We start from the raw sequence: 23,866 nt of genomic DNA, 5'->3' as shown, positions 1-23,866 counted from the left end.
CCCAAACTCAGCACGCTCAGCCAGGCACGCCACTCACCTTACCTGGAAGGCTCTCTCTGACTCTTTTAAGCCTGGCCAAACCCACCTACCCTTTAATAAATCCTCTCTGGACCACCCTGCTGTCATTGACCCTAGACCCCCGACTCCATCAGAAAACCACCCAAGGGCAGCAGCGCTTTCTGGGTGTTACTCACAAGGTCCTGAGTCTACACACTCACGGCACTTAAGTCCTGGAGGCGAGTTCTGCAGGCGCACACAAGGTGCACGCAGGACCCTCCCGTGCCTCCTTCCACACGGGGCACCAGCCCGCAGGGCAGGTGATAGCAGCTCTGCGAATCCACCGGCCACTGTGCCCGAAAGAGTGTTTTGACCTTGAAGGGATCAAGGTGCGTTTTAACAGGTAAGTAACGGCTGGAGGCCAGACAGACAGCCCACAAAGGAGCAGACTGAAGCGGCCCCAGGATTTCCAGGACCTTCACGTGGCCTTTAACCCTGACTCCTGGTGTGGCTATTGCTGCCTGCAGAACAGATCCAACCAAACGTCTCTGGGCCTGAGTCTGAAATGAAGCAGATCACAGAAATACAAGGCCAAGCACTGGGGAGAACCCCCTGTAACAGGAGGGCCCCAGGGGCAGGCAAGGTTTTATTTTTAGAAGCAGGACACATTCTTCAAAGGAAATCTTTGCAGTAACCTTGAGCCAAAACCTCGCCCAGGTATCCTGGGGTCAGCGACAGCGAGGCCCAGATGCACGGGTTCCCAGGGCTGGTGTAAAAAATAACCACAAACCGGGTGGCTTAAAACCAAGAAACCATCCTCCCCTAGTTCTGGACACTGAAGGTCTGAAATCAAGGTCTCTGTGGGCACGTTCCCAAAGGCTCTGGGAAGAGTGTGTTCTAGGCTGCCTCTTGGCTTGTCACTTCACGGGCAAGCCTTGTCTTTCCTTGGCTCATAGGTGCCCCTGAAATCTGCCTCTGTCATCCCGTGGCCGTCTTTCCTGTGTGTCCATAGAGCTGTCTTCTGAGGACACCAGTCATGGGATTAGGGTCCACGCCTGGTGGCTCAGTGGCAAAGAATCTGCCTATCAGTGCAGTTGCCGTGGAAGGCTCAGGTTCGATCCTTGGGTTGGGAAGGTCCCTTGGAGGAGGAAATGGCAACCCACTCCAGTATTCTTGCCTGGAGAATCCCATGGGCAGAGGAGCCTGATGGGCTACAGTTCATGGGATTGCAAAGAGTTGGACACGACTAAGCATACACACAGACTTCAAGTCAATTACATCTGCAAAGACCCTACTTCTAGATAAAGTCATACTCTGAGCTTTTGCTAAATGTGACCTTCTGGGGACATTCTGAGACCCTGGACATCGAGGAACAGGGGACAGGGTAGGGGCAGAAGGCCAGGGGAGTGGGAGGAGGCAGGCTGGCTCCTGGCTAGAGCAGCCCTGTGGGCACTTTGGCCTAGCCGTCCAGCAGGTGAGGTGCAGCCGTGATAGCGGCCTGGGGCCTTGCAGGCCAGTGGCTGGAAGTTAAGAGGACGTCCTGCTGGTCTAGGGAAGTGGTCACACGGCTCACTGAGACACAGGTGCAAATCCATCTGGAGCGTTCTTTACCAGAGACACACACGTAACGGCATACACTAACAACGGGGTGAAAACTTGGCAGATAACTTAGCTCCAGTTAAAAAGAACTTCACGGAGCACGTTCTTAACTGTCACTCTTCTCACTGGGGCAAACAACCTGTTTGGGTGTCTGGCAGAGAGCCTGGGGAGGGTCTCTGTGTTAGTCCCTGAACTGTGCTGTACCGCGGAGGCCCCAGGACCTGTCTGCAGATGTAGGAACATTCCCATCCCCACACCCATGCTAGAGCAGGCAGGAGCTGTCAGAAGTCCAAGGGGTGTCCAAAGTCCTTAAGCCAGCAGGCTGCCCTCTGAGTCAATGCCACGTCTGTGGTCACTAGCCCTTGCGCCCCGCGCTCCCCTACAATACGACTGATCACTTGACCATGACAGCTCTTTTAACCGCCTGCATCTCCAGCCAGGCCAATGGGCTTACCTGGTGGCTCAGAGGTTAAAGCGTCTGCCTGCAATGTGGGAGAGTGGGGTTTGATCCCTGGGTCGGGCAGATTCCCCTGGAGAAGGAAATTGCAACCCACTCCAGTATTCTTGCCTAGAAAATCCCATGGACGGAGGAGCCTGGTATGCTACAGTCCATGGGGTCACAAAGAGTCGGACACGACTGATCGACTTCACTTTCTTTTCAGCCAGGCCAAGAGCTCAGGGTCAGCAAGCACCTTCAGCCTCCCTGGCACACAGCATCACTCAGTAAGCAGTACTTTCACTAACCAAGGGTTTGTGAGTTGCTCCCAACTCACAGTGTATCACTGGGCTGCTTCTCCAACCAAGACGTCTTATGTTCCCAGCCTCCTTCACACCTCTCTAGTGCAGATTTCTGTCCTGAAAGATGGAAGGTTACCAGAAGCGGTGTCCTCCTTAGTTTCAGTCACTAACTACAGGGATGCTGAGCCTTGTCATGCACTATGTTAGCTGCTGCTATGTTAGAACACAGAGAAAAGCCAGACCAGCCTGCTGCAGAGGGCTCGCACAAATGAGGGAGACGCAGACAACAACTACAACAGAAACCACGATGCAGGTTAAAACAGCCAACCACACCCACTACTGGTGGTTGAATGGTGTCCCCCGCAAAAAGGTATGCTGGAATCTTAAACCACAGTACCTGTGAATTTGACGTTTGGAAGCTGGGTCTCTGCAGACATGATCAAGCTAAAATGAGGTCACACTGGTTTGGGGCAGGCCCTGCATCCAATCTCTGGTGTCCCTGTAAGAAGAGGGACGTTGGGATAAAGAGACACAGACCCGCGAGGGGAAGATAACCGTGGGAAGATGGGACAGAGACTGGAGCGATGCAGCTCAAGCCGCTGGGCATGGAGATGGTGGGTGAATGTCCAGAGCTACAAGGAGGAGTCCTCAGGGGACACCTGGCCCTGTAGACGTCTCATCTCAGACCTGCAGCCTCCAGGCTCGAGAGAACCCACTTCTGTTCTAAGCCCGGACGCTTATGGTCACTTGTTATGCAGCGTTGAGAAAGTACAGGCAGACCCCTGAGACATGCAGGTTCAGTGCTAGACCACCGCAATAAAGCTGACATCAGGACAGAGTGAAGCGGGCTTCCCTGATGGCTCAGTGGTATAGAATCCACCTGCCGATGCAGGAGGTGTGGGTTCAATCCCTGATCCAGGAAGATCGTACAGGCAGCAGGGCAACTAAGCCCGTGAGCCACAACTCTGGAGCCTGTGCTCTGGGGCCCGGGAACCGGAACCACTGAAGCCCGAGCATCCGAGGGCCCATGAAGCCACCACGATGTGAAACCCATGCACCGCAGCTAGAGAGTAGCTCCTGCCTGCTGCAGCTAGAGAGAAGCACACGCAGCAAAGAAGACCCAGCACAGACAGAATAAATAAATAAAATTATTAAAAAAAAAAAAGAAACTTAAAAAACAATGAAGTAAGTCACATGAATCAGGGTACCCCCAACCCCCAAACTGGTACCGGTCTGGTCCGTGGCCTGTTAGGAACCAGGCTGCACAGCTGGTGAGCAGCGGGCAAGCGAGCAAAGCTTCACCTGTATTTATAACCAACCCCCATCACTCGCATTACCGCCTGAGCGCTGCCTCCTGTCAGATCAGTGGCCACGTTAGATTCTCATAGGACCTCGAACCCTCTTGTGAACCGCGTGTGCGAGGGGTCTAGGTGGCTTGCTTCTTGTGAGACTCTAATGCCTGATGATCTGAGGTGGAGCCGTAATGTGCTGGAAAGTGAAAGTGAAGTCACTTAGTCGTGTGCAACTCTTTGCGACCCCATGGACTGCAGTCCGCCAGGGTCCTCTGTCCATGAGATTCTCCAGGCAAGAACACTGGAGTGGACTGCCATCCCCTTCTCCAGGGGACCTTCCCAAACCAGGGATCACACCTAAGTGAGTATATGATAGTATTGTCAAAAAAAAAAGGGCATGTCTTAATTTAAAAGAAAAATTTTATTGCTACAAAATGCTAACCATCACCTGAGCCTTCCCTGAACTGTCTTTTTGCCAAGGTCACATCAAAGATCATGAATCACAGACCCTTAGAACAAATATAGTAGCTATTATTTGAAATATTTAAATATTTATTTTAAAAAGTAATATAAAGAAAGAAATAAAGCATTACCAAAATGTGACAGAGAGACACAAACTGAGGAACTGTTGCTGGAAAAAGGACACCAAGAGATTTGTTCGAGGCAGGGTTGCCACAAATCGCTGTCAATCTGTAAAAACTTGCCTGTCACCCCTCACCCCACTGCCCAGAGGGCATTTGTTGGGTGCGCGTCAGGCATTATCATTCTCAGTGCTTCTGTTTTACATGTGACAGCCACCCATTATTCCCCTCATCGAACGGTTGGGAAAACCGAGGTGCAGAGAAGCCAGGTCTCTGGTCCAAGGATCCCAGCTGGGCGGCTGCAGGGCCTGCTTCATGAGGCTGGTGTGAGCTCAACACAAGGATGGCTGAGCTGGAGAAGCCGCTTTCTAGACAATTGCAAGACCACCAGCAGCTGCCCCCTGCTGCCCACTGGGCCGACAGAAGCCTGGCTCCTGGAGACCAGGGCAGGATCCTCGAGCTGCGCTGCTGGGGCAGAGCTGACAGGACAGTCCAAAAGTCTGCTCTGTGTTTTGTTTTTGGTTTCTTTTTTTTTTTTAATCAGTGCATACATTAGCAGGGGCTTCCCTAGTGGCTCAGATGGTAAAGAATCTGCCTGCAATGCAGGAGACTAGGGTTTCATCCTGGGTCAGGAAGATCCCCTGGAGAAGGAAATGGCAACCCATTCCAGTATTCTTGCCTGGAGAATCCCATGAACAGAGGAGCCTGGCGGGCTACAGTCCATGGGATCGCAGAGAGTCGGACACAACTGAGCCACTAACACACACACACACACACACACACACACACACACACACTACCAAGCCTGGTGTGAAACCATCCTGTTTGTCCGCAGAGCGTCTGCTACCTGTCTGTACCAGGCAGAGATGAAACGGAACCCAACCGACCCAGCAGCTTTCCTGCGGGGAGACTGAGTGTCCCAGAGGCCTTGGAAGCCAGGCTCCTGGCCTTTTGATAATCGGCTAATTTCCTTTCAGTTCCGAGTGTGACGCAAGAGCTTGGCCTGGGTAGGGGGAGACAGTGTGACCTGGAGCCAGAGGGCAGTCGGGGAGGAACTTCCCTTTCTCCTCCAACGAGAAAGTACCCGAGGATGATTATTTTATACAGAAGGTCAGAAAAAGCATCGGGAGGAGAAAAGAATCACCCACGGGCAGAAGGGGCACCGCCTCGGTCATTCCCATCCTCTGCTTTGTCTGGTCAGCGCTCGTACCCAGATGTCTAGAGGATTCTCAGCAGCACCTACGCCTTGCTGCCCCGCCCCAATCCTTCCTCCTGCTCCTGGTCCACGGGAGGGCTTTGTGCCCTGTCGTGCCAGGCCTGGGCTTGGACCGGAGCCCCGGGCAGCTCCGGGCCCCCTTGCTCAAGGCACCAGCCGCTGGCTCGAGCCCAGGGCTCCTGGCTGGCTGGTGCCAGCTCCTTTCTGCTCACAAACACCCTCCCTGGTTGCCCCTCACTGCCCCCGAAGCCGCTCCAGCCCCAAGGCCTGGACGCCCTGTTCTCATTGGAGTTGATGAGGCCACCGGAGTGCCAGGTCCCGAGGGTGTTTGCCCACATGCGTCTCCCCGAGGGGCTTTTCGAACCGCTGACCGGTCCATGGCCTCGCAGGGTGATGGCTCTCCCTGCTCTGAGCCCCCCTGCGAGGCCTGTCCTGTAGGTTTCCTCCCGCACCTCCGTGGCTGGTCCTCCCCGTTGCTTCCATGGTTTCTCCTCCTCTGCCGGCCCTTAGAGTGTCCACTGTCCCCAGAGCCCATCCTTGCCCTTCTGCTTGGTCACTAGGGGCATTCTCCTTGGGGGGTGGGAGGGACTGGCCACTGCCGGGCCACCCTGGGGACAGGGTGGGGACGGGACCGCCTAGTCTCTGCCGATGCCTGAAGCCCTGTCTCTGCAGTACCTGCCCACGCCCTCAGGATGGCCAGTGCAGGGCAGACGGCTGGGTCTTCCCCCCTACCTGAGCCCACTGCCCCTTCTCCTGCATCCCTATCCTAGCAGAGGGTACCACACACCTCCCCCCAGCCAGTCACTTCTGGAGTTGAAACAGAAATGCTTTTCTGGACGGCAGTGTTTCTCAACCTTGGCCCTACCGACATTTGGGGTGGGATCATTTTTCGCCATGGAGCCCGTCCAAGAGCATCACAGGATGGCCAGCGGCATGCCCACCTCTACCCACTGGATGCCAGGAGCCCCCCACAGCCTCAGCTGTGATGACAGAAGCGTCTCCAGACGCCGCCAGATGCCCCCTGGTGACACCCCTGCTGGAAAGGGCCAGGTGGGGAAGACCGCAGACTCCGTGGGCCATGTGGCCTCCACTCGAACCATTCAGCTCCGCCCTGAATGGCAGACACGGCCACAGACAATGAGCGGGTGTGGCTGGGCTCCAAGAAAACCTGATTTACAAAGGCAGGGGCACAGCGGATTCGGCCCCCTCGGTCCTGAGACCGCAGCCTCCCGGTCCTTCTCCGGACGCACCTGCTCTCTGACGGGCTCCCCTCCACATCCATCCCCTCCTGTTCCTTCTTTTGGGAGTTTCCCATGCATCACCTCAATATACTGCCTGCGATCTGGGCCCCCTACTCAATTTCTCAGGTACGAGTCCGCCCTGACCCTAGAAAAACAGAAATCGTTTGAATCCTAACTAGGAAGATAACGCCCTTTACCCTGGGCCAGGCGCCGGGCTACAGGCTTTACCAACTAATTTAAACCTTCAGAGCGGGTTCGGTCAGTAGAAGGAATGAAAGAGATGTGGGGAACCAACTTGTCCACAGCATCTGTGTGGACCCCAAACCTTCATCCTATCCCGGGGATATCATGTGGACCATTTGCTGCTATTCCTGCCCCCTCTGCCTGGCACCCTCCTTCTCCACCGTCTCCTTCGGTCTCAGCCCCTCTGAGACCACGGGCAGGGCCACGAGACGGAGGGGTGGCGCTGGAGGCTTGTGGCAACACAGACCAACACCGCCATCCCTGGACGGGCTCCTGCCTTTGTGGGGACACTGGTCAGGTGGAAATCTGAGCCAGCAGCCCTGGGTGGCATCTTGGCATGAGACCTGTGGTTCTGAGCACCCTGCAGTCCCAGCTGCCTCCAGCCTGCTGGTTTGTTTTCTGGAAGGTTTCTGTATCACAGTTAAAAATCATTAAAAATGAAAGAGAATATACTTTGTTTCTCATAAAGATGCTACGTACGCCAGAGATTTCTAGTTGATCTCTCCTTTATCAAACCCCAGAAATGTCAGGTATGATACCCTTGAAGCAGCAGGTAGCCCTTATGAGGTTTTCTGAACATGCCCAGCAGCACTGGAAAAGGAAAAACAAAAGAGAAAGGAAGGAAGCAATAGCATCATTGGTAGGAACAAAGCAGGGAGAGACGGAGAGGGTGAGGCCATGCCCACTCCCACCACCTGCCACCTGTTCTCTGCTTTGGGTCTCTCACAAGAAGAGCAGGTACCCGGCAGAGAGGACTGTCTTCTCAGGTCCCCCAACTCGTCCAGCCCAGGACAGGATCAGCGGCTGGAGCCAGAGCTGCAGGGGCTCTGTCTGCTCCCCACCCAACTGGAGGTCAAAATCCTCCCCTCGCGGGAGACGGACGCGGGATGCCTCCTGTGTTGTTGTTCAGTCGCTTGGTCCTGTCTGACCTTTTGCGACCCCATGGACTGCAGCACGCCAGGCCTCCCTGTCCATCACTAACTCCCAGAGTTTACCCAAACTCATGGCCATCGAGTCGGTGATGCCATCCAGCCATCTCATCCTCTGCTGCCCCCTTCTCCTCCAGGCCTCAATCTTCCCCAGCATTAGGGTCTTTTCCAGTGAGTTGACTCTTCACATCAGGTGGCCCAAGTATTGGAGCTTCAGCTTCAGCATCAACCACCTGAGTGCAGTCACCGAAAGGGAGCCAAGTGCTCGGGTGTGAGCCCTCCCCCCGGGGGGTGGCCATTCATCCTCCCCAAAGCCCACAGGCTCTGGCCCTCCCTTCCTGTCCCCGCCCCCCACATCTGGCCTATAAGAAAGGAAAGTGAAGTGAAAGTCGCTCAGTCATGTCCAACTCTCTGCGACCCCATGGACTATACAGTCCATGGAATTCTCCAGGTCAGAATACTGGAGTGGGTAGCCTTTCCCTTCTTCAGGGGATCTTCCCAACCCAGGGATCAAACCCAGGTCTCCCACATTGCAGGTGGTGTCTTTAGCAGCTGAGCCACCAGGGAAGCCCAGCCTATAAGAAGCTCTGCGTAAGTTGCAGATCTGGATGTCAGGGAGGATTCAGTACACATCTGCTCCCTCAGATGGGCGGATGGACGCTCCCACAGGTGCAGACAGGACAAGAGTGGTCAGTCTGGGATCTGAATCCAAAGAAGCTGAGTACATCAGTGACTACCTGGGTCAGTTGGGTTGAAATGCAGGTTCCTGGGCCCCGCCTTGGTGTTCTCAATGTGTGGGGACAGGCTAAGCCGTCACTCAGATTAGCATCATTTGAGTGGACTTTAGTAAGGGAACCATGACAGCCCATCCTAAAGGAAATCAGTCCTGAATATTCATTGGAAGGACTGATGCTGAAGCTGAAACTCCAATACTTTGGCCACCTGATGCTAAGTACTGACTTACTGGAAAAGACCCTGATGCTGGGAAAGATTGAAGGCAGGAGGAGAAGGGGACGACAGAGGATGAGATGGTTGGATGGCATCACCAACTCAATGGACATGAGTTTGAGTAAACTCTGGGTGTTGGTGATGGACAGGGAAGCCTGGCCTGCTGCAGTCCATGGGGTCGCAAACGACTGAGTGACTGAACTGAACTGAATGACAGTGAGATGGGGGAGTGGGGGGCAGTGAGTGTAGGAAGACCCTGGAGTAATCACAGTAGGAAGGAAGGGAAGGGGAGGCAGGTACTGGGGATCCAGGGAGCGACCACCCCGATCTCCCCTGACCTCCTCTCCAGAGTGGTCTTTCTACTAGAGGCAAGGGAGCCCCCCAATGCAGTGGTTTTAGATGAACCCTCAGGCTGACCTCCCAGCAGGTGCAGAAAGGATACGAGGGAAGTCAGCACACAGGAGCCCGTCCACGGGGGCTCACTCATGAGTGGTACCCTGAAGGCTTCCTACAGAAACTGAGCATCCCAAATAAGACAGGAAGCCGGCAGGGTTTAGGACAATGACATAGTCCAAGGACACAACATAAACTGATAGAACCAACTAGGTCCAAGGCAGCAGACAAGTGGACCTCCACTAGACCTCAAGCCTCATGTACACTCACTGTAGCACACCAGCAGCCTAAGGGACACACCCCCACCCACAGGCGCAGGAGAGCTCCAAGGCTGACCACAAGAGGTCAGAAGGTGGGGGAGTCGTCTTTGATGTCTTTCATCCATGTCTTATAGTTTTCTGCATACAGCTCTTTTGTCTCCTTAGGTAGGTTTATTCCTAGGCATTTTCTTCTTTTTCTTGCAATGATAAATGGGATGGATTCCTGAATTTCTCTTTCTGATTTTTCATTGTTAGTGTATAGGAATGCAAGTGATTTCTGTGTATTGATTTTGTATCCTGTAACTTTGCCAAATTCACCGATTAGCTCTAGTAATTTTCTGATAGTATCTTAGGGTTTTCTAAGTATAGTATCTGGAGAAGGAAAGGGCAACCCACTCATGTATAGTATCAAGTCATCTGGAAACAGATGAGAGTCTTACTTCTTTTCCAATATGGATTCTTTTTCTTTTTTTTCTCTGACTGCCATAGCTAGGACTTCAGAACTATGTTGAGGAATAGTGATGAGCCTATCTGAAGGGCAGCAACGGAGATACAGACAGAGAACAGACTTGTGGACATGTGGGGGATTGGGGAGGGAGGAGAGGGTGGGATGTACAGAGACAGTAACATGGAAACAAATACATTACCATATGCAAAACAGATTGCCAACGGAAATTGGCTGTGTGACTCAGGGACCCAAACTAGGGCTCCAGAACAACCAAGAGGGGTGGGATGGAGAGGGAGGCGGGAGGGAGGTTCCAGGGGGAGGGGGCATATGTATACCCGTGGCTGCCTCACGCTGATGTATGGCAGGAACTGTCACAACACTGTAGAGCGATTATCCTTCAATTAAAAATAAATAAATTTAATCATAAAAAGGTGGGGTGGCTCAATTCCTGGAAATCCCCACCCCTTCCCCAAAACAGCTGGAATATTCCTCCCACTCATTAGCCTATGAAATTACCACCCCTTGAGAGTCCCTTGGACAGCAAGGAGATCAAACCCATCGATCCTAAAGGAAATCAACCCGGAATATTCACTGGATGGACTGATGCTGAAGCTGAAGCTCCAATAATTTGGCCACCTGATGCAAAGAGCAGACTCATTGGAAAAGATCCTGATTCTGGGAAAGACCGAAGACAGGAGTATAAGGGGGCAACAGAGGATGAGATGGCTGAATGGCATCATCAACTCAATGGACATAGGTGTGAGCAAGCTCTGGGAGACGGTGAAGGACAGGGAAGCTGGGAGTGCTGCAGTCCATGGGGTCGCAAAGAGTCGGACACAACTTAGCAACTAAACAGCAACAACAAATAAAAACCGACAACCCCATACCTTGGATGCCCCTCACCTTCTGAGATGGCCCACCCTCTGTCTATGGAGTGTGCATCTCCCTGGATAAACCTTTTTCCTCTTTACCATGGCTCACTCTTGATTTCTTTCCTTCGAGAAGCCAAGATCCCACACCCGGCAGCCGTCCCAAGGACGTGACTTGGGATGTGACCATCCTCTCAGGCCCCGCTCTTTCCTGCAACACAGGGAGGGCAAACTATTTCCTAACGACGCATGCCAACCTGCCTCCCGACAAATACAGATGCCTGGTTCCCAAGTTATGTTACGTCCTTTGGAAATGTAGAGATCCCAGCTAGAAGGGACATCCACCCGTGCCCCACCTGGACTCTGCCATGCATCCTGGTGATGGACAGTTCGAGAACCCTGCCCAGCCTCCTACCATCCGGTCCCAGGTCTTTTTGCTGTGGGGAGCTGTGTACTGGTGTCGGGGTCAGAGGCTCCTCTGAGCTCCCATTAATCACTGTTGGGCTTCCGGAGCACCGCCTCCCTCATCAGTATAAGAGGCCACAGAGCCCCATCTGGCCTGACATCACCTCTTGGAGAAGGTCAAAAGGTCAAGAACAAATCCAAGAGCTCTGCAAACTGTAACACACTCTGTAAAATTTCAACATAAAATGAACCTACAGAAGAGCTCTTCAAGCACTGTGCAATACCACTTCCTCCCTGAAACTTCCTCGGCCAAATCCACAACAGGCCCAGACCACACACACTGTGCATCAGAATCCCACCTTCCCCTGAGAGCCCATTCCCGAATTCCTCTTCTCACGCCCCTCAAACCTGAGCACCGTGCAGCCTGACAAGTTCAGGAAGGCCCCCTCTTTCCAGCCACCGACCCACGGACGGCCTGCTGGTGACCCAGACCCTGGCTTCCCATCAAACACCCGCACAGCATCTCTGATTTTCAGGGGTGGGGCAGAGCAAGCCCAGGTCAGCTATAATCCAAAGGCGATTTTCATAAGCCAGGTCCTTCCCACTCTACAACAGAGCAAATATCATCGGTATTTGAATGAAAAGCAACAGAAATAAGCACCAGATAAAGGAAAGAAGGCTTCCCGGTGGCGCTAGTGGTAAAGAACCTGCCTCCCAGTGCAGGAGACAGAAGAGATGCAGGTTTGTTCCCTGGGTTGGGAAGACCCCCGGAGGAGGGCATGGCAACCTACTCCAGTGTTCTTGCCTGGAGAATCGCATGAACAGAGGAGCCCAGCGGGCTACAGTCCACAGGGTCAGGGGTCACAAAGAATTGGACACAACTGAAGGGGCTTAGCGCGAAAAGGAAAGGAGAGTTTCATCTGGGTGTGTGCTGAGAGCTCTTGGTCAAGAGCAGAACTTCAGCCCCTTGATCTGACCGAACACCAGCTTATCTTCTAGCCACCTCATCTCCAAGCTCGCCTTAGGCCTTCTTCCAAGTCAGGCAAAACTCATTTGAGGAATCTGACAGGGGCTGTGGGCTTTCTCTTTAGAAGACCAGCTATATCTGTGAAGTTTTGCCTGTGAAGCTGGGATCTTAAGGACCCTCTCAATGGGCTGCTAGAAGTTCCATGGGGACACACCTGTTATTGACAAAGATGACGTTCAAGGGGCCGAGGCTCAGACCATGGTGATACCCCAAGCACATCTACAGCATCAATCAATGCTTTTCACAACTAATTTCATCAAAAACCAAAGGCAGAGATGAGGCTCCATGCTCATACAGAAAAACAGCAAATGTAAAAAGCATTTACGGGCGATGATGAAGCAGAAGAGAATCAAGTTTATGAAACTCAAAGTTTAGGGCTGCCCAGGAATTGGGGGTGGGGGGTGTCCTGTCCACTAGAAGCCAGGGCAAAGGGCTTGAGAAACGGTGTTTAGTGTCTGTGGCCACATCAGTTACATGTTCAGAGAATCCACGTGACTGACGCTCGGGGGCCCCTCAATACAGACACCAGCAAAGGGAGGCCCTGGGAGGTTAAACGGCTTACCCAGCTGGTGGGGTGGCAAGCTCAGAAAGAGGGAGGGAGGGAGGGAAGGAAACAAGGAAGATGGGAGGGAGAGAGAGAGGGAAGGAGGGAGGGGAGCTACATTTGCATAAAGGCCCGGGGGAGAATGAAAGCTCACCACCTCCTCACTTTGCTGGGCGCTTCACTGCCTGGTCCAGGCACTCCTGCAGCCTGGACACCCCATGGCCCTGTCCTCTCCCTCTGATGGACCAGCAACAGACCCCACCTGCAGATGAGCCAATCCACCATCTGCCTCCGGACCCAGCAATTGAGGACCTGCTCCAAAGGGTCAGCGGGGCCCAACCCACTTCCAAGAGCAGGGAGCTGAGAAAGGCAAAAGCACCCCAGGGCAGGTCCTGCTCACGCACTGCTGGACTGTGGCTGGTGGCCATTCCTCTGCACGCTGGCTGAGCGGCAGAGGCGGGGTGATGGGGGAACATGCCATGCGATTCCTGAAAAGCAGTTTCATTTCTCCAACCCTGGTTCCCAGGTCCTCTGCAATCTGGGGGCTTGACCTCTGATTTGGGGGCTTGACCTCCGGATGTTTGCAACAACCCTCCCACTGTTTCTCTTGAGCAGGAGTGCCTATTCGATTCCTTTTTATCTGAGAAACTTCTGACCCGGGCTCTGTCTTTACAGGTGAGGAAACTGAGTTTCAAGGAAATTAGTTCATGCAAAATGCTTGTGCTCATTATTGAAATCTGTCTCTGCCTGGAAAAGACTAAAGCTGCAAGTTTTCGGCAGAGACATTTTTCTGACTCCAAACAGACATTTTTCTGACCCAAGAAATGAAACACATTCACTCTGTCCTTCCTGAACTGCAGCTGGCCAGTCAACTTCAAATAACAGATGAACAAAAGGGGAAAACTCCAGCCAGGGATGAGGACTCGGTGTTTTCTGATTAGGTCGGGAAGTTCTTTGTAGCCTATGCAGGTTTCAGCAGGAGACTGGAAGGCTCTGGAAATAAGCAACTGCGGGATCTTTCTTCCACTCACCTTTTATCTCCATGGCCTCAAGTATGTTAAAAATGTCTCAGCGGCCCTCATAACACGCCTGCTTTAAGAAGAGTGAAAACACAGGCTGGGAATGAAACTAAAACACAAAGCCTGTAAGACCACAGAGACTATTTTCAGTTTAGTACCTCTGCCCAAGCACTCAGGTTTCTCACCGGCCTGATTCCCTGGACTTCACTCTGGTGGCACCTGACCTCACAGTCAATATGAGGTTTTTAATTTTTATTTAATATAAAATTTAACTTTATTAAATTTATTTTTAATAAATATTTTTAATTTAATGAGGCAGCCCCAATGTGACTGAGGCTCACTCGTGCAGAGCTTCCGAAAGAGGCCGAGCACGGCTTCACATTCAAGGGATGTATAGCCAGGTCCCTCCAGTGGACCAGCTGCTGACCCACTGTGATGAGTGGAGGCCTCACCTCCAGGGGGCCGCCCTGGAGGCCTGGGTGTCTGCAGTTAAGGATGCTGGCCTTGGCTGCGCTGGTCCTGAGGACCTCGGAAAACCGGGATCAGTACTGACAGGCTGGCGTCCAATTTAAACCTCAAGAGTAAACCCCTTAGTGGTTGCCTAAGGAGGGCAGGAGGGCAGGGGGCAACAGGAGTAGGCCCTGAGGGGGAGCAGAGATCTTCTTCTGGGGGTGATGAAAAGGTTCTGAGACCAGAGACAGGCGGTGGTCACACGACACTGTGCACTAAATGTCAACTGAACTGTATCCATTTAAATGGTTAATTGAATACTATGCAAATTCCACATCCAAAAACCCAAGCTCACATAATAAGAAAATCTGGAGATATGGTCTGAAAAGTAACGCCTGAAGAGCAAGAATCTGAGTGTCTACGTGGACCAGACCTTGGCCAAGGCGCTCCCTACAGGGAGGGTGGATGGGTCCTCGCAGCTGGACAGCACCAGTCTTTGAGACCATCCAACTCACTTCCTAACTGTAGCCTTGATTTTTAAGTAAATTTACAGTTTTAAGAGAAAAACTTTAACCTGTTTGATTCACAATTGATTTCTACTGGCCAGAGGGGGACGCGGGGATACTCACGTGTCCTCCCAGTAAGGAAGGATGACTTGGGACACACAAACAAGCTTATTAATAACCCTCTGAACCTGAACTTGAATGAGGCACTCTCTGAGCCTGACTTCTTGTCTGTAAAATGGATAGAACATGTTCCTGGGCGGCAGGAGGCATAATATGCAGACAGCGGGTGAGCAAGGCTGCAGCTCCCGCCTCCACGGCCATTGGCAGGATCGTGGGAACTGGCCTTGACCCTGGTCTCCCACTGAGCCCCTCCTTGGTTGGCACATTCCCCAAGGAGCTGTCGGGCCAAGTTCTGCTATTTGCCAGTTACACTGGTCCTTCACACGAGTCTTAAAGTGAAGGGAACTGGAATCAGGCATCATTCCTGCTCCCTTACGTGCTCCATCATCACCTTGAACAGCAGCATCCACCGGCCCTTTAATAAATGATTCCTGGTGGCGATAACAGGAGATCAGTAACAGGTAAAGAATCTGACGCCACGTGAGTAGAGAGTGAAGTACTAAGTCGCTTCATTTGTGCCCGACTCTGTGCGACCCCATGGACTGTAGCCCATCGGGCTCCTCTGTCCATGGGATTCTCCAGGCAAGAATACTAGAGTGGGTTGCCATGCCCTTCTCCAGGAGATCTTCAGCCTAAGGATCAAACCAGTGTCTCTTAAGTCTCCTGCATTGGCAGGCGGGTTCTTTACCACTAGCGCCACCTGAGAAGCCCAATGTGTATGTAGTTCCACGAGGGTGGAACTACATGCAAGTCACAAAATTAGGCACCGGTAAAACCCCTTGAGGGCTTCCCCGGTGGCTCAGACAGTAAAGAATCTGCCGGCAATGCGGGAGACCTGGGCTGGATCCCTGGGTCGGGAACATCCCCTGGAGAAGGGGATGGCTACCCACTTCAGCATTCTTGCCTGGGGAATTCCGTGGACAGAGGAGCCCGGTGGGCTACAGTCCATGGGGTTGCAAAGAGTCAGACACGACTGAGCTACTAAAGCTTTCACAAAACCCCTCTGAAGCTCCCTCTTACAATGAACTTAGGACAAATCAGATCTTGAACATTAAGAAGCCAAGAGAAAATACTACATTTGTTTCTGTAGGGGAAAAAAGCCACAGAAATTGGCCAAATGTGAGGATCCCATTCTGGCCATAGCCAGTGGGTGGTCTCTTTAAATGCTGGGAGACACACATCCACTCCCTAAACCCCCCACGGCCGTCTGCCATCTCCATGACCAGGAGAGGTGTGAGCCCCTCTTCGAGCCCTTAATGATAGGATGGAGACCCCGTAGGCAAGGCCCACCCACCCTGCTTCCTCTTCCCAGAGGTCCTGCTGCCCTGGGTACCCTGGCTCAGTCCCAGAAAAAGCAAAGCACATAAATGACATCCAGGGAACTGCTGGAGCCGAAGAGGGGTCCTCGGTAGAGCTCCCCATTGCCCTCCTTCTTTGCTCAAGAAGGGTCCACCCGGGCCAAGCTGTGCCCTCAATTCAAACCTAGAGAAGGTAACCTGAGTGGGGTGGGCCGCAGGGCAGGAAGCCCGGCCACACCATCCCTGTTATCTACCAGGGTTATCTCCAGAGAAGAACCAAGCCACATGCTTGCTGTTTGAGTTCAGAAACCCCAGCTTTCCGGCCAATGCCAGTCCAAAAGAATGTAAGGAATGTGGATGCCTTTCACTGGGTTTCACTGCAAACCCAAACAGATCGCAACCTCCAGGGCAAAGGCTTGCTGACAGCCGCTTCCTGGGCAGAGGTATTTTAAGTCCCTAAGACCTCAGTGGGGACCAGAACACTCCTGAATTCCTCACTCACTATTAAAAGCCCCAGGGTCATAACCTGCAAACGTCCTCCAACATTCTTTCATCCTACAGCACAGGCTGATACTGGAAAACAAAGAGATAAGATATAAAAGGTGTGGGGGGGTGGGGAGGTGAAAGCTGAAACAAAATCCAATCAGCTGCCCCCAGGTGAACAGAAGACACACAGGATTTAAGGATAACCTGCACTGATTCAGACACTTTATCCGGAACGGCTTTTATTATTCAACTGGACCCTGCAAGGATTTCCTGGCTTCCCTGGTGGCTCAGACAGTAAAGAATCTGCCTGCAATGCAGGAGTTCTGGGTTTAATCTCTGGGTCGGGAAGATCCCCTGGAGAAGGGAATTGCAACCCACTCCTGTTTTCTTGCCTGGAGCATTCCAGGGACAGAGGAGTCTGGTGGGCTACAGTCCGTGGGGTCACAGAGTCGGACACGACTGAGTGACTAACATTTGACGACTGAGGGACTAACATTTGACTCTGCAAGGGAGCAGGGTCTGGGCTGTTCCATCTCAACCCCCCTCTTCAACCTGTGTCTGCAAATGACCCCTTTTCATTATATCTGATCCTTTTCACCCCGAGAGGAAAGTCTCCTTTGTTTTTAAACATGAAGTCTGCACCATGTTACGTAGATAATCTGACCCATCTGATTTTACAATAGACGGTTTTTCCTACTATTATTGCGGGCCACGGGAATAAAGCAGAGAAAATATCTGAGAACGTTCTACCTGGCCACCATTTACTCTCCCTTCTTTCTGCCAATTCACTTCTTCCTCCTGAGCAGCGGCTAAAGCTTCCTGCTCACGTTTTCTGCCAACCTCACACTCGCTTCCCAGGACACACCTGTCCCGGGGCCACAGAGCCAAAGGCATCGCATCTCATCACTGGTGGCCATTGTTCGGGAAGCTCGGAACCTCACCAGCTTTAAGAATAAAGCTCCTTTGTGCCAACACACAGGACAGCCAACCTGGGCTCCGTCCCCCCGCTGTCAGGGAGGCGGACAAGTTGCCCGGCTGGTTTCTGGGCAGAGCGAGAACGTGTCATCGGTGGACGCAGAGGGAAGTCACCGAGGTAAACAGAAACCCAGAGCTCTTCTGGGAACTCGCCCGTGCCAGGCACACCGGTGACCTCTGACCTCCTGCAGGCACGTGGAGAGGTGACAAGGAGGTGAAGACAGGGCTGTGCAGGCGGCAGGGCGGGGGCTGAGGCATGCTGCTGCAGGGTCGCTGGGAAGGGGAAGCGACTTCTTCCTCCTGAGCAGCTCGGGGGTGGGGGGAGGCACTCGGGGCACGCCCCATCCTGGGGGTGACACCGCCCCTCCGCGGGGCAGGCCCGGTGGGGCGGGCACTCAGGCGCCCTGCCTGCGTCGCTTACCTGCCACAGGCCCCAGCTCTCTGACGTCAGAGCACCAGTCCCAGGCCTCAGGCTTCTGTCCAGAGAAGGAAGACGCTGCAAGACAAAAGGGGAACCGAGACTGAGGGCCGGAGTCTTGTGCAGCTGAAGACAGAGTCTTGTGCAGCTGAAGACCTCGTTTCCACCTCTTTCCTCCAAGGCTCTTCCACATCTGGAGCAGGTTATGTTCACCACTGCATTCACCTGGGAAGATGAAGGTGGCAGTGGATGCTGGAATTGGGCCCTGGAACCCTTTCCATTCTGCTGCCAGGTGCGTGGCTGGCTTCCTAGAACTCCCTCCCAGAAAGAGGTCCTCCTCCACCAGGTCATGGCCCCACTGGGGAAGCCACTCTGGTGTAAAAGGATGCCCCCCACCTCCCTCCCAACCCGGACAAGTGGGAAAGGGCTGTCCAGGGTTGGGGCATCTGTGAGGTCTCCAAGGACTTCCCTCTGCACCCCCAACCTCAGGTCCCTTCCAAGGGGGCTGACCCCAAGAGTGCACCCCGGTAAACTGCACCACAGTTGGCCCAGCTGCCACGAGGGCGTTTTTGGCTTGTTTCTTCTCAAGGCTTTATTGTCTTCCATCACCTGCTATCACTTCTGCTGCAGAGATGGGCAGTGCAGGCTCAACAGAATAATCTTATCAGCTAAACCCAAGAGATGTATTCCCCGATGGCTTGCCAGCAGAGGGGTTTCCTCCCCACTTGCTGGTCACTTAGGAGATGGTGACTAACAGTAACCAAGGAGCCCACGTCTGCAACAGATTCCTTAAACAAGGATGGTGATGGGATGGTGGGATCCAAGGTACCACCATCCCATGACACCTTGACCTTCTGGACGGGAGTAACAGAGCTGCTCTGGGCTTTACAGGAGCCCTGCACCTGGCCAGACTGTGAAACAGGGGGAGGAAATCTCATGCTGGGCACCTTCCCTAAATCACTGTCCTCCCCTGGAACAGACCCTCAGCTAAGTTATCAGTCCACATGCAATTACAAGGAGCTTCACAGGAGGGCAAGAATTATCCTGAGATGTTGGGGCAGCTGGCTGGTCTTCACAGCACTGTTTTACTCCGGGGCTTCCACAGCGAAATGAATTCCAGATGCACAGAAAAGTGAGAGGACAGGCTGGGAGGCGTGGAAGGAAATCAACCAGAAGGAAAGAAAAATCCAGCATGTGTACACTTAACTCTTAAGGTAGAGACAGACCTAAGCACATAAAGCATGTAGGAAACCCTAAGGCAAAAGGAAAAACCCCAGTGAAATCAACGAATGCTACAAAAAGGCAGCAACAACTTGAGGAAATATATCTGAATATGACAAAAGATTCAGACCCCAAGAAGATGAGAAAATGCAGGGTGGGGTAGGACATTCAGGGATCAGGATGCAGAGGCCGCTGTCCACCCACCCATCACCTGGATTCTGGCTGCATCTGCAGACCTTAGGGTGTCATCGAGGTGCTTGAGGGACCCCAAAGACCGTCTAGACAGGGCAGGTGAGAACCTCATCACTTTAGAGGGAGTAGAGGTCCTGAAAAGGCCTGGGGGGAGTGAAACAGTGCAGGGGTGGCCTCTCAGAAGTGGGTTTTTGGTATTTTAATGCTTGTTCCCTGATAGCTCAGTTAGTAAAGAATCCTCCTGCAATGCAGGAGACCCTGGTTCGATTCCTGGGTCAGGAACATCTATTGGAGAAGGGATAGGCTACCCACTCCAGTATTCTTGGGCTTCCCTTGTGGCTGAGCTGGTAAAGAATCCGCCTGCTATGTGGGAGACCTGGGTTCAATCCCTGGGTTGGGAAGATCCCCTGGAGGAGGGAAATGGCAACCCACCCCAGTATTCTGGCCTGGAAAGTTTCATGGACTGTATAGTTCATGGGGTCACAAAGAGTCAGACACGATTGAGTGACTTTCACTTTCACTTTCAGTGCTTGTCCAGACTTCTCTCATCTTTCCAATTTGTTCTATGGTGTGAAGATCTCTTTTGTTCTTCTTCTTTTTTTTTTTTTTTACCAGCATGAGGGGCTTCCCAGGTGGCACTAGTGATAAAGAATCTGCCTGCCAATGCTCAAGATGCAGCAGATGTGGGTTCGATCCCTGGGTTGGGAAGATTCTGGAGGAGGGAAATGGCAACCCACTCTGGTATTCTTGCCTGGAGAATCCCATGGACAGAGGAGCCTGGTGGGCTACAGTCCCTGGGGTCACAAAGAGTTGGACATGACTGAAGTGACTTAGCATGCATGCATGCACCAGTCTGAGAACTTGGGTGTCTCCTTTGCTTTATAAACCATCCCATCCCCGGCATCTAGGCTGGGGGGACAGGACTTTCTACTCTCCCTCCTGTCCAGATGCCCACACTGCTGAGCCTCTGACCTCTGCATGGGTCCACCTGCAGGCCTTTCAGGAAGGGCGAGAAGGGGCTGGGGGTTGGCAAGGCCACCGAGTCTCACACAAAGATCATCTCCAGTGGTCAACGGCCTCTACTTCCCACATCCGTGTCACGGCTCTCCCTAAAGCCCATCTTCCAGATGCAAAATAGCTGTGTGCTCCGCGCAACCAGAGCAGACCACCACCAAGTCTTTTATGAGAAGGGGAGGACTGTGTTCCCTCCCCCAGTCCATTTACAACATCTTTAGTCAATGCGGCTTTAAGTGCTGGATTGCTCAGTTTTTCGGGCAAGAGCCTAGGAAACCACTGGACTTTTGTCTTGCTCGCTCCAGCAGGCCCTTGAAGCTGTGTTCCCTCACAGGGATCCCTGGCAGGTTCCTAGAGAGACCTGCGGCAGGACAGGTGGACACCCGGAGCCCTCTGCCCATTCGGCATTCACGACTCTGGCTGTGAACGGGCGTGCCTCTGAGGTCCAGGATAGGGGGATTAGGTGACCAGGATCAGCCCCTTCCCACCTCCCTAGCTGCAGGCTCTACCTCTCTGGAAGCCCCAGGTTTCTGCACAAGGACCCGCTAACATGAGAGGAGAGGGGTGTGGTCCTTCAGCCAAGGAGTGAGCCGCCAGAAGCCAGGGGCCCATCAGGCCCCACAGCCCCTTAAAGAAAACACAGGACTTAGTGTGTATGGATCAAGTTAGCCCGAAACCCTGGAGTCTAGAAGATGCCCGATGCCCTGATTTCGTGGTTTGTTTCCAGACACATCAATGCTGTTACTGCCGAAGTTCGGGGGGAATCTCTAAGAACCACAGAGCTGTCATAAAGCAATGCTGAGAAGGCCCTGTTGTCTTCAGGAGCCTCCAAACACGACCACAGTCCAGTGAGGACACCACTGACGTCACTGACGTGCATCACTCTGCAGCTGCTTCATCCACAGCTTACCATCCCGGCTGGTGATGGGACGACAGGGCTTATCCTACCTGAGAACGTCTGGAAAGCTCAGCGGGTAAACTTAGAGGCTCAAGAAACTTAGACGAGAAACTATTCAAACAAAGACAGAGCTGCATCCTAAAGTCTCGCCCCAGGACAGGTCCCAACAAGACACTCAGCCATTCTCTCCCCGTGCCTGAAGTTATGGCTAAAATCATACCCCCCGTCCCATGCACACAGGCATCTGGGTGGCACTAGTGGTAAAAAGAACTCACCTGTCAATGAAGGAGATGTAAGAGACTCAGGTTCCATCCCTGGGTCAGGAAGATCCCCTGAAGAAGGAAATGGCAACCCACTCGAGCATTCTTGCCTGGAGAATCCCACGGATAGAGGAGCCTGGTGGGCTACAGTCCATGGGGTTGCAAAAAGTCGGACACAACTGAAGCAACTTAGCATGCACGCACGCACGCACCCCAAGGATACACTGAAGCCCTAACCCCCAGACCCTCAGAATGTGACCACATTTGAAGAAAGGGTCTTTACAGAGGTCATCAAGTGAAAATGAGGTCATGAAGGGGAAACCAAACCCAGTTGGATAGGTGTTTTCACAAAGGAGGAAATTTGGAGGCAGACACACAGATAGGGAGAGCTCCACGTGAGGATGAAGACAAGGGTCAGGATGATGCGTCTACAAGTCAAGGTTGCCAGCAAACCACCACAAGCTGGGGGAGGCCTGGGACCATGTCTCTCACACAGCCTCAGAAGGAACCAACCCTGCGGACACTCAATGTTGCACTTCCAGCCTCCTCTGTACTGGGAGACGATACATTTCTATTGTTTAAGCACCCAAGCTTGGGGCTCTTTGTTACGGCACCCAAGTAAACTCATACAACATACAACAAACCAGGAGAAGAAATCCTCACGAGGCCACCTGTCTCAAGAGCTGAAAGTGACAGGTTCAAAAAAGCTCTGAAACCTCCCCTGTGCTCGACCTACAGCTTGGCTTGTGTTATTCCCATGAGAGCTGGCCACCCTGCAGTGCCAAGCCTCTCAGGGCAGGACCTACGTGGTCCTCTGATGTCACTGAGCAAAACCTCCGTGCTTTGCTCCTACAACCCCAGCATGTACTCAGTTACCCAGCGTCCACACAGTTGCCCAGCACAGTTCTTCATGGCTAGAGGAGAATCATTTCTAGGGTGGCTCCGGGGAAACTGGCCTACTACCTGGGTTTCTATCACAATGAACACGTATGGATCCACCGGCCAGAGGGTCCTTTACACTGGGCGGCTGCCAGTATCCAGACTGGGATCTCTCCAGGGCAGTACTTGGTCTCACCCACTCTTGTGCCCACCACACCTGAAAACACCAAAGTAGCCGCACTAAAGCACAAAACAGAGCCAAACCCAGCCCAACACCTGTCTCTGCCCATGAATGCGGAGCATTTTTCAATAGGGAAAGAACATAATAATACATAAAAATTATATGAAATGTTTTAAAAATATGAAATTCAGATCACAGTGTGCAGAAGTACAGTTTTATTGAACTCAGGCACCTGCCCCTTTACGGTTCTGTGGTTCTTCTGTGTGTTGATGACACACAAAGGTGACTGACACAGACATCTGAGGGGGCAGCAAAGCTGAAACCCTGCCTGGCCTTCTACAGCGAAGGTCTACACCAGCCCTGTGCAGGCTGCAGGGCAGAGGCCAGCCTAGGGTAGCCCCAGATCACAGAGGTGGGCAGCACCCATGGTGCCTGGCCAATGCCTGAGGGCTGGCCAGGTAGCAGGCAGCATCTGAGATGGCAAGAGGAAGGGAAGGGAGACAATGGGAGGTGTGGCTTGAGAAGGAAGCAGGAATGGCCCAGAGGTAAACTTTATCAACCAGAAACTGTTTCCTGGAGCCCGCTCCAACCTGAGAAGGGAGAGCTCTGGGCCTCACCCTGGGGCACAGGTTAGCACCCCGGGTCCCTCTGCAAGAGATGCTCAAGGCACGTGAGGGTCAGGGTCCCAGGCCCGGCAGTGGACTTCACCCTTGGTTTTCCATTGTTTATGGAAGAAAGTACAAGGCAACCAATTTACAAAACTGAGAAAACTCATGCTTCTGCAGACGGACCTTGGTATTTAACGCTAACAAAATAAACACCAGTGAAACAACAGTAACTTAGGTGTGTGGTGGGGGAGGCAGCAAGTGAAAGAATCACCTGGTCTATGGGGAAAACTTTCTTACACAGAATACAGAACTGCTTCACCTACCTCTCCCAAAATTTCATAATATTTCAAATTTTATAGGACGTGGGGCAAGGAACAGCCTTTCCTCTCTTGTGGATGAAGCCTATATTGACCGTGAAGCACAGAAGGTGGGCTACTGAGACACAGGTCGACCAGATGCCCGCAGCGGCTTCACCCTACACACCTGTGCATTCCTACTCAGTGCCTGGCATGGTATCAAGTTGGCGGTGCGGTTCATGGTGCGTGGCCCGCTTTCTGCCTCCCCGGCAGGGCGGGGACGAGGGTGGAGGCTCCCGTGTGTGCGGGTGACCT

The 23,866-nt window shown here is 52.9% G+C and overlaps 1 protein-coding gene across 8 annotated transcripts in view; it reads right to left on the bottom strand.

Annotated features, from left to right (window-relative positions):
* SH3BP4 (SH3 domain binding protein 4) overlaps positions 1-23,866 on the bottom strand; it is a 102,056-nt gene that overhangs the window by 40,038 nt on the left and 38,152 nt on the right. For 4 of the 8 annotated variants that reach the window (XR_014055248.1, XM_081495431.1, XM_081495436.1 and 1 more), the window contains exon 2: positions 18,006-18,080. The gene's annotated coding sequence lies outside the window, so the exon portion shown is untranslated. Of the gene's footprint in view, positions 1-2,731; positions 2,834-7,387; positions 7,499-7,902; positions 8,070-10,856; positions 10,966-17,979; positions 18,081-23,866 lie in introns of those variants that run through there. The other 4 variants (XM_081495433.1, XM_081495438.1, XM_081495435.1 and 1 more) reach the window with 3 other exon arrangements.

This window comes from Giraffa tippelskirchi, chromosome 5, assembly GCF_054371585.1.
Source record: "Giraffa tippelskirchi isolate mGirTip1 chromosome 5, T2T-mGirTip1v1.2.pri, whole genome shotgun sequence".
Lineage (NCBI taxonomy): Eukaryota > Metazoa > Chordata > Mammalia > Artiodactyla > Giraffidae > Giraffa > Giraffa tippelskirchi.
Note: the sequence above shows the minus strand (reverse complement) of the source record. Positions and strands in the feature narration are given on the sequence as shown.